General features: G+C 37.0%; 1 pseudogene; it reads right to left on the bottom strand.

Moving 5' to 3' along the window:
- Window positions 1–6,109: 6,109 nt before the first annotated feature.
- Window positions 6,110–6,481, bottom strand: LOC103088856 (mitochondrial import inner membrane translocase subunit TIM14 pseudogene; annotated as a pseudogene).
- Window positions 6,482–11,677: the final 5,196 nt, after the last annotated feature.

Here is an 11,677-nt window from a genome sequence, read left to right as displayed (position 1 = left end):
TACTAGGTGGGCCTTCAGAGCAGATCTTGTATTAGGGAATAAGACACATGAAGAAAGCAGTGACAGAGTGGCATTATGTTTTTAGATGTAAGATGGAAGTTCAATAGAAATAGTACTGTTCCCCCAAATGGACAGCTTTTATCTTTAGAAGCAGTTTGTAAATTTTTAGTAACAAGAAGCAGATGTACGGAGTTAAGTCTTTTACTTCTCTGAAGTTGAAAATTTTACTTCTGTAATGGATGTAAGTTCCCTGTCATATAGGATTATAGCCCAATACAGGAAGGACTTTAAGATCTGTTGTTGAAATGACTACTCTCCATGAAAGGATATCAACCTTAACAACTTGAGAATTTGCTAGTGCAGTGTTTGTTCCTGACAGTTTGCTTCAGTTATACTGCAGCATTTAATTCTATAAGAGATTTAGATGGAGAATTACTAGTGATGGTGAACACTTTCAGCATAAGTATTTCATAATTCAACATATTAATAAATATATATTTCATATTCAGCATAATAAATATTTCTGGAATGATTGGCAAGTGAACAAGGCAACATCCAGCTTAAAAAATGCTGTTTCTTCTGAAGTGAACTGCTGTTTACTTGGCATAAAAAGAATAAGGCAGGTTTTTCGGTAACAGTATTTTTCACCTTTAGACACTTGAGTCAGAAGAAAAGTGCACAAAAAGATTTGTTATAGGACAAAATAATATACAGTCCTCTTTTCTTCCCTAGTAAAATACAGCTTACTAAATATAACAAAATAAGAAATGGTTATGGAAGACAGGATGATAGGTTGTTTCTAAATAATTGAATCATTATGGAAGATAATAGTATGTCAGAACCCAGACTTAATTCATTGAGGAATATTTATACTTTTACTTTTCTTTGCTTTTTGGAAAAATTCTAGCATGTTCCTGTTCCTAGCCTCCCAGATTTGCTCTCCTTCAATCAGTAGTCATGGTCTAGCTGTGCTTTTGGCTTTGGTTGAGTTGGAGGAGCATTTAGAGTGGTCATCTGACATGTCTGGAAATTTGGTGATGCACGAGGCCTTCAGAACTAAGAGAAATGCTTAAAAAAAAAAAAAAGCCTCAGCTAGCTCATTTGCATAACATGAATGGCTCACTATGTGAAATACAGCTGATGCACGGGCAGTTCAGGTGAATGAATTGTTCTCTGTGGCCTGTTAGGTTTTTTTCTCCACTTCAGTAACTGCTTGGAAATGAAAATCATCTGGGCCCCTGGGTTGTGAAGTATTATTGTCATGCAGTTCCCTTTTGTTTTCTTTTATGCTCGAGAGTTGGAGCTATTAAAGGCAGCTTCATTTATTGTTTAGTTGAATCAGAATGACTGCAATTCCACAAACAAATTGGACTTCAGTTAGGAGTGCTTTGTTATAAATAATCTTGGAAGAGATTGGATTCTTTCCTAGCTGATATACTTCAGCTGTATGTTAACATCAAAAATCTCAAAGGGATTGATTTATGGATGATCTGAATGATAGCTGAGCAACATACACCTGTCCTCATCCTGCTCTCTAATTCCCTAGTGTATTCAGCAAAAGTTAAGGGAAATAAATATTCTATTTTCTGAATTATTCTTTTCATTTTAGCCTCCACTTAAAAAACAAACAAACAAACAAAACACCAAAATAGTTCTCCAGTGCACAGCCCTTTCAGTGAATACTTCTTCATGATCTGGAAAGAAAACTTGTTTCATAGCTTGGTTAAGGGCATTTTTCATGGTTGGGTTAGGTGAGTCGTATTTTCCATATACAATGTTAGGACATTTTGAAATTTAACAATATGTTTTTTGCTACAGGCTTCAAATACCTAAGCAATACCTTTAAGCCCCTCCTTTCATTGACTGTAAAAAAAAAAAAAATTTTTTTTTTTTTTGTCCATTAAAGTGTATTTATTAAAGTGTCCATTAAAGTGCTTCAAGTTATTTGGTGCATAAATCATCTGGAGACATAGAAAATCTGGTAGTTTCCTCCTTGGTGGAAAAGATATATGTGTGTATGTGTGTGCATATGGCATGTACTTTGTACTTACATATAAAGATAAAAGTGAAAACTGAGCATACATTTGCTTAGACCTTGGTCCTTAACTATAAATGCCATAATAAATAGCACTTTGCTTCCTTGATTCATAAATGCTACTGTGGTCAGTTATACCGTCAGTAATATACAATCATTTCATGTAAGTAGGCTAAGTTGGCATTAATTTTCTTATACATTGTTTTTTTCTTGCTAGACACTTTACGTGTGTTATTTAACTTGAAGTAGATATTATCTCCTTTTTTACAGGTGAAAAAATTAACATTTAGAACTGTTAAGTGACTTACCCTTAAATCACACAGCTAGTAAGTTGTAGAGTGAGTATTTACATCTCTATCTAGCTCCAAAGCTTATGTATTTCACCTTTCCTTTCTACTCACTGTCTCGTATAGAGATAAAGTTTTGACAAAGCAGATCATATTTTCAATTTGATACATTATAGAAAACAGTGGTCAATGTGTTTAAAGCGACCTTTTCTGGGGGGGAAAGATCTGTTTATAAATTAGAATTGTTATTTTCCTCAAATGAGGCACACCCATGGTGACTTGGAGTATATTAACATGTTTTAGATGAATACTCTCTTATTCATAATATTCAAAAGCATATTAAATTAACAGTTTTAGAAAATAAGATGTAGGGCTTCCCTGGTGGTGCAGTGGTTGAGAGTCCGCCTGCCGATGCAGGGGACACGGGTTCGTGCCCCGGTCCGGGAAGATCCCACATGCCGCGGAGCGGCTGGGCCTGTGGGCCGTGGCCGCTGGACCTGCGTGTCCGGAGCCTGTGCTCCGCAGTGGGAGAGCCCACGACAGTGAGAGGCCCGCGTACCACAAAAAAAAAAAAAAAAGAAAAGAAAGAAAATAAGATGCAAAGGTGAATTAAATGTTTGTCTAATTCAAACATAAAAACATAAGGTATTGTTACCTTAAGGTGTTTCGAGCAAGAATGTGCACGTAACACTGTAGGGTTGACCTGTGCTGATGTGCTGTTACTATTGTACCACATGTGTTTTAGGTGCTCCGTGGTTTACCTTTTAAAAGCATTTAGTGTTCATAAGGTATAAGGTCTGATGTCTAATGTGCCGTTGATAAACAGTTCATTGTGGCAGAGACTTAGGAGTGGGGGTTGGAATGGGAATGATGATGTTTACTTTTTCTGACACGCCACTAGCATGCTTCAGAAAGAAACTTGGCAAAGCTAATTGGAGAGACTACCAATACTATAAATAAGGTCCATAGCTTAGACTTGTGAGTACTAGCCTTTACAACAGACTTGACAGCAACACAGATCTGTTAAAGGAAAATGGAACTGTCCTTGACATGAAAAACTGGGATTGTCATAGATACAACACGTTGTGCAGTTTTTCCTTTTAATCACGGTATGAGAACAAAATCATGTTTTGCAGCTGGTCCTTCTTCCTTTTCATTTGCCTTGACTAAATCTCACACCTAGGGGTTTGAAACATGACAGACAACAGGTGTGAATATCTAATAAACAACTGTAGTTTCTGTCCTTTCTTTAAAAATTGGCTATGTTGTAAACATCTGTAATACTAATCAAGACAGCCTTTTTCCCTTACTTTCCATACCATGGTTAGATTATATGTCTGAATCAAATCACAAACTTAAGTCAAGTTATTAAATTACTCTTGCTAGAAGAATAGATTTTAAAGGAATGATGAGTTTCAGTCAGTTCAGTGCAGCTGGCAAGCAGCCATTCATTATGGCCTAGTGTGACATTGATTTTTGACTAGAAGAAATGGAAACATAGAAGTAACTGTGTATCCTTAAGGAAACATTATATATTATTGATGTACTTTGTCTCCTTAAAAGCCACTACCAAAACTTTATTCAAATTGAATTTTGATTGTACTGATAAGGAAATCTGTTCATAGTCGAAGTCAAAACATTCATTATTGTGAAAATAAGATGCTAATCCCAAACTGTCACCTTAGCAACTATTTCTACCACTGTTATTTAAGGACACAAGGTGTTTTATTATACACAAGACCTCTTTTTTTAAAGCAAAAATTACAAAATACACTTAATTACATTTAGTAGGAACACGTGGGCTGACTCATTGTGCGGATTAAATAGACTATCGAAACAAAATCAGTTGATTTGGCTCATTTTTTTTCCTCCTACATTTTCTCCAGTGATTACTGCTCTCATCTACTTGCCAAATTGATGGGAGTTGGCAGTAAAAAATAAGCAGTTGAAAATGTGGGAGATTAAGTTTTCTGAATTTCATAGAGGGTCATCAGAGGGAAAAATTACAAAAAGAGTTGGTCTTAACGGGTTGATAGGTTGCATTATGAATTGTCTGTTTTCAGTTACAATCACCTAGACCTAATTTTAGAACCCTTGCCTTAAGAGAGTGTTATTTTTGTTTTCCATATTTTGATAAATACGGTGGATTTAACAAAGAAGGTGTTCATAATTCTTGCATGATTTGTCTTGTCATTAAGTGTCAGAACCTTAGATTCTAATTGTATTAAGTCTGTGAAAATTAACAGTGGAAAGTGGTACAGTGTTTAATTTGCATAAATTAGGCCTTGTTGAAATTAGTGTCTAGGATATTGAATATTGGCTTCAGGGTCTGATCATACTGAATGCTGTACATAATAAAGTCTATTTGTGTAAGGCAAATAAATGAAGGGGGTGGTTTCAGGGACAGTAGGTAGTATTTAGTCACAGCTGTAGCTTGGATAGCAAACTGTCTATGGGATAGTGTTGAATTTAATGGGGATTTGAGCCAGTCATTCTCCTTGCAATTGGCAGAGACCTGGAATGAGTCCAAATTTGCATATGAAGAAGATGTTCTGAGGCAGAGGCCCTGGAAGGGTTGCTGCTGCTTTGGACGCAATGACAACAAGCCTGATTCATCTTCTTCAGCTAGGCTGGGGGGTACATCTTGATCTTCTCTACTCCTCCTCCATTCTGATGATGAAAGCTACAATTATTGCAATTATGGCAAGTATTACACGCATTCCCACTTTTTTTCAGAATAATTCTGAAAGGTAGTTATTCTTTTTTTTTTTTTTGCGGTACGCGGGTCTCTCACTGTTGTGACCTCTCCCGTTGCCGAAAACAGGCTCTGGACGCGCAGGCTCAGCGGCCATGGCTCACGGGCCCAGCCACTCCGCGGCATGCGGGATCTTCCCGGACCGGGGCACGAACCTGTGTCCCCTGCATTGGCAGGCGGACGCTCAACCACTGCGCCACCAGGGAAGCCCAGTTGTTATTCTTATTTTTACAGATGTGAAAATTAAGATTCAGAGAATTTAAAGAACTTAATCAAGGTCATTCAGCTAATAAGTGGCAAAATTTAGACTCAAACTAGGTCTGTCTGATTGCAAAACCTTGACTTTTCCATCCACCACCACTATTACAAATTATCAAAAAAATTAGAATAATTTTTCTGTGTAACATGTCTATATTGGGTCAGCTTTCAGTTCAGCTTACATCATAAAATCTATTTTCCCACGTGACTATTTTACCTTCTAACAGATCTTTTATCACTCATATTCTTCTTTTAGGTCATTTGGAATGGGGGCTTAAAAGGCAGGCAGCTGCTGGATTCTGTTCCTAGACTGACCCTGGAATAACCCCTGCCCTCTTTTATCTGTCTCTACCAGCTTGCAAGTGATGCTTTTCTGCATCTCCAATCTTCCAGGCTTTTATAATATTAAGTTATTGAGTGTGTGCCATATATAAGGCTCTCATATATAGTATTAAATCAGTAAATCATGGAAGAAGGAGAAAAAGGAAGAGGAAAGAAGAAAGAAATTTGTTATGGGAGATTGAACATTTCAGAGACAGATTGGGTTTACTTCAGAAGCCACCTTACCAGTCCATCTCTGGTGTGCTGTCTGTGTTAACTTTCCCACTGAGCTGAGGTCTCCCAAGTGATGGCTCCTGAGTTCATATACAACTAAGCGATTTTTTTTCTTTCTTTCTTTTTTTTTTTTTTTTTAGCTTTGAGGCATTTTATTATAAAAAGCTGGTACTCATATCCATAAATGAGTAAGAACTTAAAATTCATCATACATTTACTTCATTTTTTAGCTTGACCTTCTAGTAAATCTTTAGCTTCATTTATTTTGGCTGCTATATAAGGAGATCCTCCCTTGTCTGGGTGATTTAAAAGCATAATTCATTGATGAGCATCTCTTATTTTTCCCTTATTGGCAGTAGGGCTTACACCTAGTATTAATGCTGCTTCCCGTTTTGTCATTTGGGGTTCAAACCCACCTCTGTAATAGCCACCACTGAAGGCAGATTTTGGTAGACTTTGAAAAACTTGTTTTACTTGAGGCTCCATATGCTTCACGGCTTGCAAAGTGTAACAGCCTGCAAATCCTGCAGCAGCAATGGTCAGTCCAGCTGCTACCACTGTACTGGTTCCCGCTACCATGGGAACTACCATGGTTCCCGCTGGGCTCCTCTGTTTCCACCGGGAGCACAGTTCATCCCACCCCACCAACTCTACACCTTTCAATTTTTCTTTTTTTTTTTTTTTTTTAATGAAAAATGTCCCCCAAATGAGTCAGTATGGTGAATTAATTAGGAAAAAAGTATGCATTTCTGTGAGATTTGTAAGCTATTTTTATTGGTGTTTGTGAATGCTTTAAATTGAAGATTCTTTGTTCCTGACATTCTAAACTGCTTCTAGGTCCACAGAAACAAACACACTGGCAAAAATTCTACATCCTAACTTCTATCTGAATTTCATAAGAAGGATAATTGAAGTGTCATTATGTAAATTCACGTTTTTTTGGTCTACACTTAAAACTGTGAAGAAAATAGTTGTAGGAATATTAGGCATGTATTCATTCATTCCACATTTATTATTTCTTTTGTATCATGTGTGATATTGAATCTTTTTGTGTGTAAAAATGATTTTGTTTAGTCGGGGTTTTTATTTTTGAGGAGTTTTTTCCCTGTTTTCTATTTTGAATTGTCTTACGATTCAACTTGACTTTCTAGAAGGCACTCTGAAATTTGGCAGTATTCCTTATAGAAGAAATTACTATACTTGACAGTTGTATTATATGATATTCTGTGAGAAATTCTCAGAGGAGTATCTCAGTTATTTTCAAAGTGTCTCCACTTAAAAAACTTTTTTTTTTTTTTTGCGGTATGCGGGCCTCTCACTGTTGTGGCGTCTCCCGTTGCGGAGCACAGGCTCCGGACGTGCAGGCTCAGCGGCCATGGCTCACAGGCCCAGCCGCTTGGCGGCATGTGGGATCTTCCCGGACCGGGGCACGAACCCGCGTCCCCTGCATCAGCAGGCAGACTCTCAACCACTGTGCCACCAGGGAAGCCCTTAAAAAACTTTTTAATGAGCATTATAGTAGTATTTATTCATGATTCTCTGACTTGCTTTATTTTGCTCGTTTACTCAGTCATCGTTGATTCATTCATTTTCAGTTAATAAATATTTACTAAGCCCCTAACATATGTGTTGCTCTTGGCAGATGAAATGGATATATTTCCCTTATGACACTTATCCTGTGTTGGAGAAGACAGATTAAACAAATAAACACACTAAGCTGACAACTGGTGTGAGGAAAAGAACAGTGTGTTATGAGAGAGGCAGCAACCCACCTGAGAATGAGCAAGCAGGGAAGGCTTCATTGGGGAAGTAAAACTGAGCAGAGATCTGATGGATGCCGAAGAGTTATTTAGCTCGATCAAGATTTGCGAGAAAGGCTATGTACATGTAGATAGCCCTCTGTATCCACAGATTTTGTATCTGGGGATAAGGAAGGCCGACTGTACTGTGTCATTTTATATAACGGACCTGAGATTTGCGGATTTCGGTGTCCATGAGTGGTCCTGGAACCAATCCCCCCAAAGATACTGAGGGAGGACTGTACCCTAAGGAGGGAACGAACTGACCTTTTTGGAAGAACCAAAGAAAACCTGTGTGGTAGTTAGAGTAAAGGCTAAAGTTATGCAAGATGGGGTTTGCCATTTGACGATTTTCATTTCCAGGCATGAAGTGAAGTTTGCTAAGCTTTCATCCATTGTTTATAGTAGTAGGAAATATGTGATGGTGTAAATATCAGAATAATTTATCTTAACCGTTTGAAAAATGGAGACAGCTTCGTGTTATGTTAGTTGTCAGTTTTTAAATACTTGGAAAGGTAGACAGACCAAGTAATTTGATTGCTGTAGGACTTGTGAACACAATTCTTGGTTTTAGTTTTATAAATATTTTTCCTTTGGTTTTGCATGTACACCCATACACCACTTATTTAGCTGTTTTTCTTTTAAGGAAATCTTGTATTGTTTATTAAAGTGTTTAAGAAAATCTCTATCAAAATTCTTATTTACCTACCATATTATCTTTAAAAAGGCAGGGTGGAGTTAATTTCCTCGTTTGCTTTGTGTGTTATCTTCTTGCAAAATGAAAACCCAAAGTCTTTTTCCAGATTACTGTTTTAAACTAAAGTAAAACATAAGACATACTAACCTATGGGTTTTTGGGTGTGTACGAATGTGATTCTTTCAGGGACAGTGTGATCCTTGAAATAGCAATGTAACCTAAATATTTTATTAAAGAGCTGCTGGAAGTGAGCATATGTTTTGTTTGTGACTAGAATAATTCCTTTTGTATGTCACCATCCAAAACTATTAACTCCTTTATTATGATATTTATTATTATAGAAGATTCCAGTTGCATTCTTTGTTAAACTAACACCTCTTAAGTTCTCCCTTGTGGTCCAAAGTGTTGTCTTGAGAATGTTTTTGTTCCTTAAGGTGACTTGAAATTCTTTGTTGCTTGGGTACAAAATTTAAATATATTCTCTCTTTATTCCTTCCAATCTCCAATATATTACTAGTTGACTAATCTGATAAACTGGTTATAGAGAATATGTTTATTGGTTAACGCTAATGTCTTGTACCTTAATTAATTCTTTCACTATTTTAAAACCAAAGGAATAACAAATGCAATAGAATATTACTGTGAGTTGAACGTAAGCGATCTAAAATCTGTATATATTTCATAACTTTTTCTTAATTTATATTTCTTAAGTACTGTTTTAGGCTAGGTATATTATCTTAAAAAATGGCATTTTTGCCATTCTGCTATCCTATCTGATTGCTGTGCCGAATTCCTCGTCTGAGCTCCAGACATCTGCATCTAATTATCTGCCTGACATCTCCACCTGTATATCTCAAAGGCACCTCAAACTCAGCATTATGCAGACTGGACCAGGTTCTCTGCCAGTGTTTTCTATCTTAGTGAAGAACAACCACAACACATCCAGTTGTGTAAGCGCCATGTCTCAAATTTATCCTTGAAACCTCTTGCTACCTCATTCCTCATATTGCTTCCACCACAAAGACCTATTGATCTTATGTTCATCCACTGCCGTCCATCTCCAGTGACATTATCTGAGTCCAGGATGAGTACGGGCATTGATTAACCTGTGTCTCTTCATCTACTCAGCTTCATATAACCTTTTGTCCCACTTGATCCAAAGTGATCTTTTGAAAATTCAAGTTTACTATTATGTGAATAGCCTTCATTATCTTCACTTATTTTAAGATGAAGACCACAGTTATTAAGGTAGCCTAAATGTCCCCATAAAGTCTATTATCTGCCTGCCTCTCTAGCCTCACCCTCCCCATTTTCATGTAACATTTGAAATTAAATAATGTATGCAAAAAAACCCTATAAATTGTAAAACAAACAAACAAAAACACAAGAAAACCAAACAAAAAACTGAACAACCACGAATCTGCCCCCCAACTTAAAACGCACTGCATCTCCCTGTGGGTGCCTCTTCATTATCTTTATTATTATTATGTCTGCCGGCTGAGATGTAAACACTGTCCTGATATTTGTATTTTTATAAACCTTTGCTTTACAAAAACAAATAGCATGATCATAGAGAGAGTGAGAGAGAGATTGATTTTCCTTACTTAGAGATTTCCCTTACCAGCAGTGCATTAAAACTGTTTTGTTACTGAGTCTACTTGTATGACCATTGAAGGTCTCCTCAAGAGTTAGTCCCTACGTCACCTGAGGTGAAAGTCTTTTTCAGATTCCTTTGCTTACTTAGCTGTCTATATTCCAGCTTCGCTGACTGTTAACTTTTGTTCCTTGGTGATCGCTCGTTTTTCCCTTCCTCCAATCCCTGCCCATCATAGGGATTCTGTTGCTTTTGTCGGATCTCGCCTGCTCCCTGTTAACATCTGCCCATTCTTTACTCCCAACTCAAGCATTTCTTTTCCAAATAAAGCTTTCTTTGTCCCCCTTCCTCAGTAACCCCAAGCCCAAGTCAGTTTCCTTTGTTCCAGATATTCCTAGGTCTGCATTTCCTTTCTTTAGATTGTACCTTATTTTGTAATTGCATAGTTGGTAATGTGTTTGATTACTGCCTCTCTCTCTCTCTCTCTCTCCCTCTCCCCCCACCCCGCACCCACTCACTAAACTGAGGAAAGGGTATCATAGCGTTATAATATCTTTAGGGCTTGACACAGAGCTTGGCATCTGAGTGGTGCACAGCAGTTACTTAGTGAAAAAAGAAAAGAATGAAGAAATGAATGAGTAAACGTAACTCTACCTCAGCCTGAAGTTTCCTGTAAAACAGAGCTAGCCTTGTCCCACATTCATTTTCTTTCAAGATAAGCTATGAAGTTTAAGGTTTCTTGAAATTATACAACACTTTTATAATATATTAATAGTGTCATCAAAACTATTTTAAAAATAAGGGTAAAATAAGTATTTGATCTCGTTGATCTTTCTTCTGCATTTCTTTGCTTTTCAGTCTCTTTATTCCTCAGATCCCTATGTGGTCTAGAGTATGGAGGACCTTGCTAATGTTTGAGTTGATATCAGACCTCAGTAGGTACTTGTGAAGTGAAGAAGTGAATTATTTACAAGAAACTATCCTTCACGTGTATTAAATTGGTTGTAGAATGATCCAGTGTTGAAGAATACTGAGCACCAGGTACCCCACTTTCATCATTAAAACAATGCCCTCAGCACACCTTTCTCTTTTCTATGCCATCATAACAAATAAAGACCTTGTTACTTCATCAACTCATTATTGTTTGGTTTCTATTTGGTGAAATCCAAAGAGATCTTCTGTGGTTATGGTTAGAAATTTATTAAAACATGCAAATCTCTGTTTCATAAAACTCAAAATAAACGATACACTAGCCATCCTATACTATCCAGGGTCCTTTTTGGAATTACATCTAAGAGCTGAGAAAATGTAACACAGAGATTTTTACCAAAGCTTACATAATCTTCAGTTCTTTACATTTGGGTTTTTTCTGAGCATTTCTCCAATGTAACATTTCCTGTATATTTAGACATAGTAAATGAAAAAATGCTTCTAATTGAACCTTATCAAACATTTGCCTTTGAAATGCAAAAGCCTAGTGCACCCTAGTGGCATGGAGTATTTTAATATATGCAACAATTCCTTTTCTCTTTTAGTCAAACAACCTGGAAATTCCTCATTAAATCTGGTTTTATCCCTCATTGAGGTCATTCCCCATGATAAATTAAGCACTTAAATGACACATGTTATCCTAGAAAGATGGAAGATGGCTGGGAGGGGCCTGGGGTCAGATGATATGGGAGCATTTGAACACGTGT

Source organism: Lipotes vexillifer, unplaced genomic scaffold (genome assembly GCF_000442215.2).
Source record: "Lipotes vexillifer unplaced genomic scaffold, Lipotes_vexillifer_v1.1 scaffold336, whole genome shotgun sequence".
Classification (NCBI taxonomy): Eukaryota; Metazoa; Chordata; class Mammalia; order Artiodactyla; family Lipotidae; genus Lipotes; species Lipotes vexillifer.
Note: the sequence above shows the minus strand (reverse complement) of the source record. Positions and strands in the feature narration are given on the sequence as shown.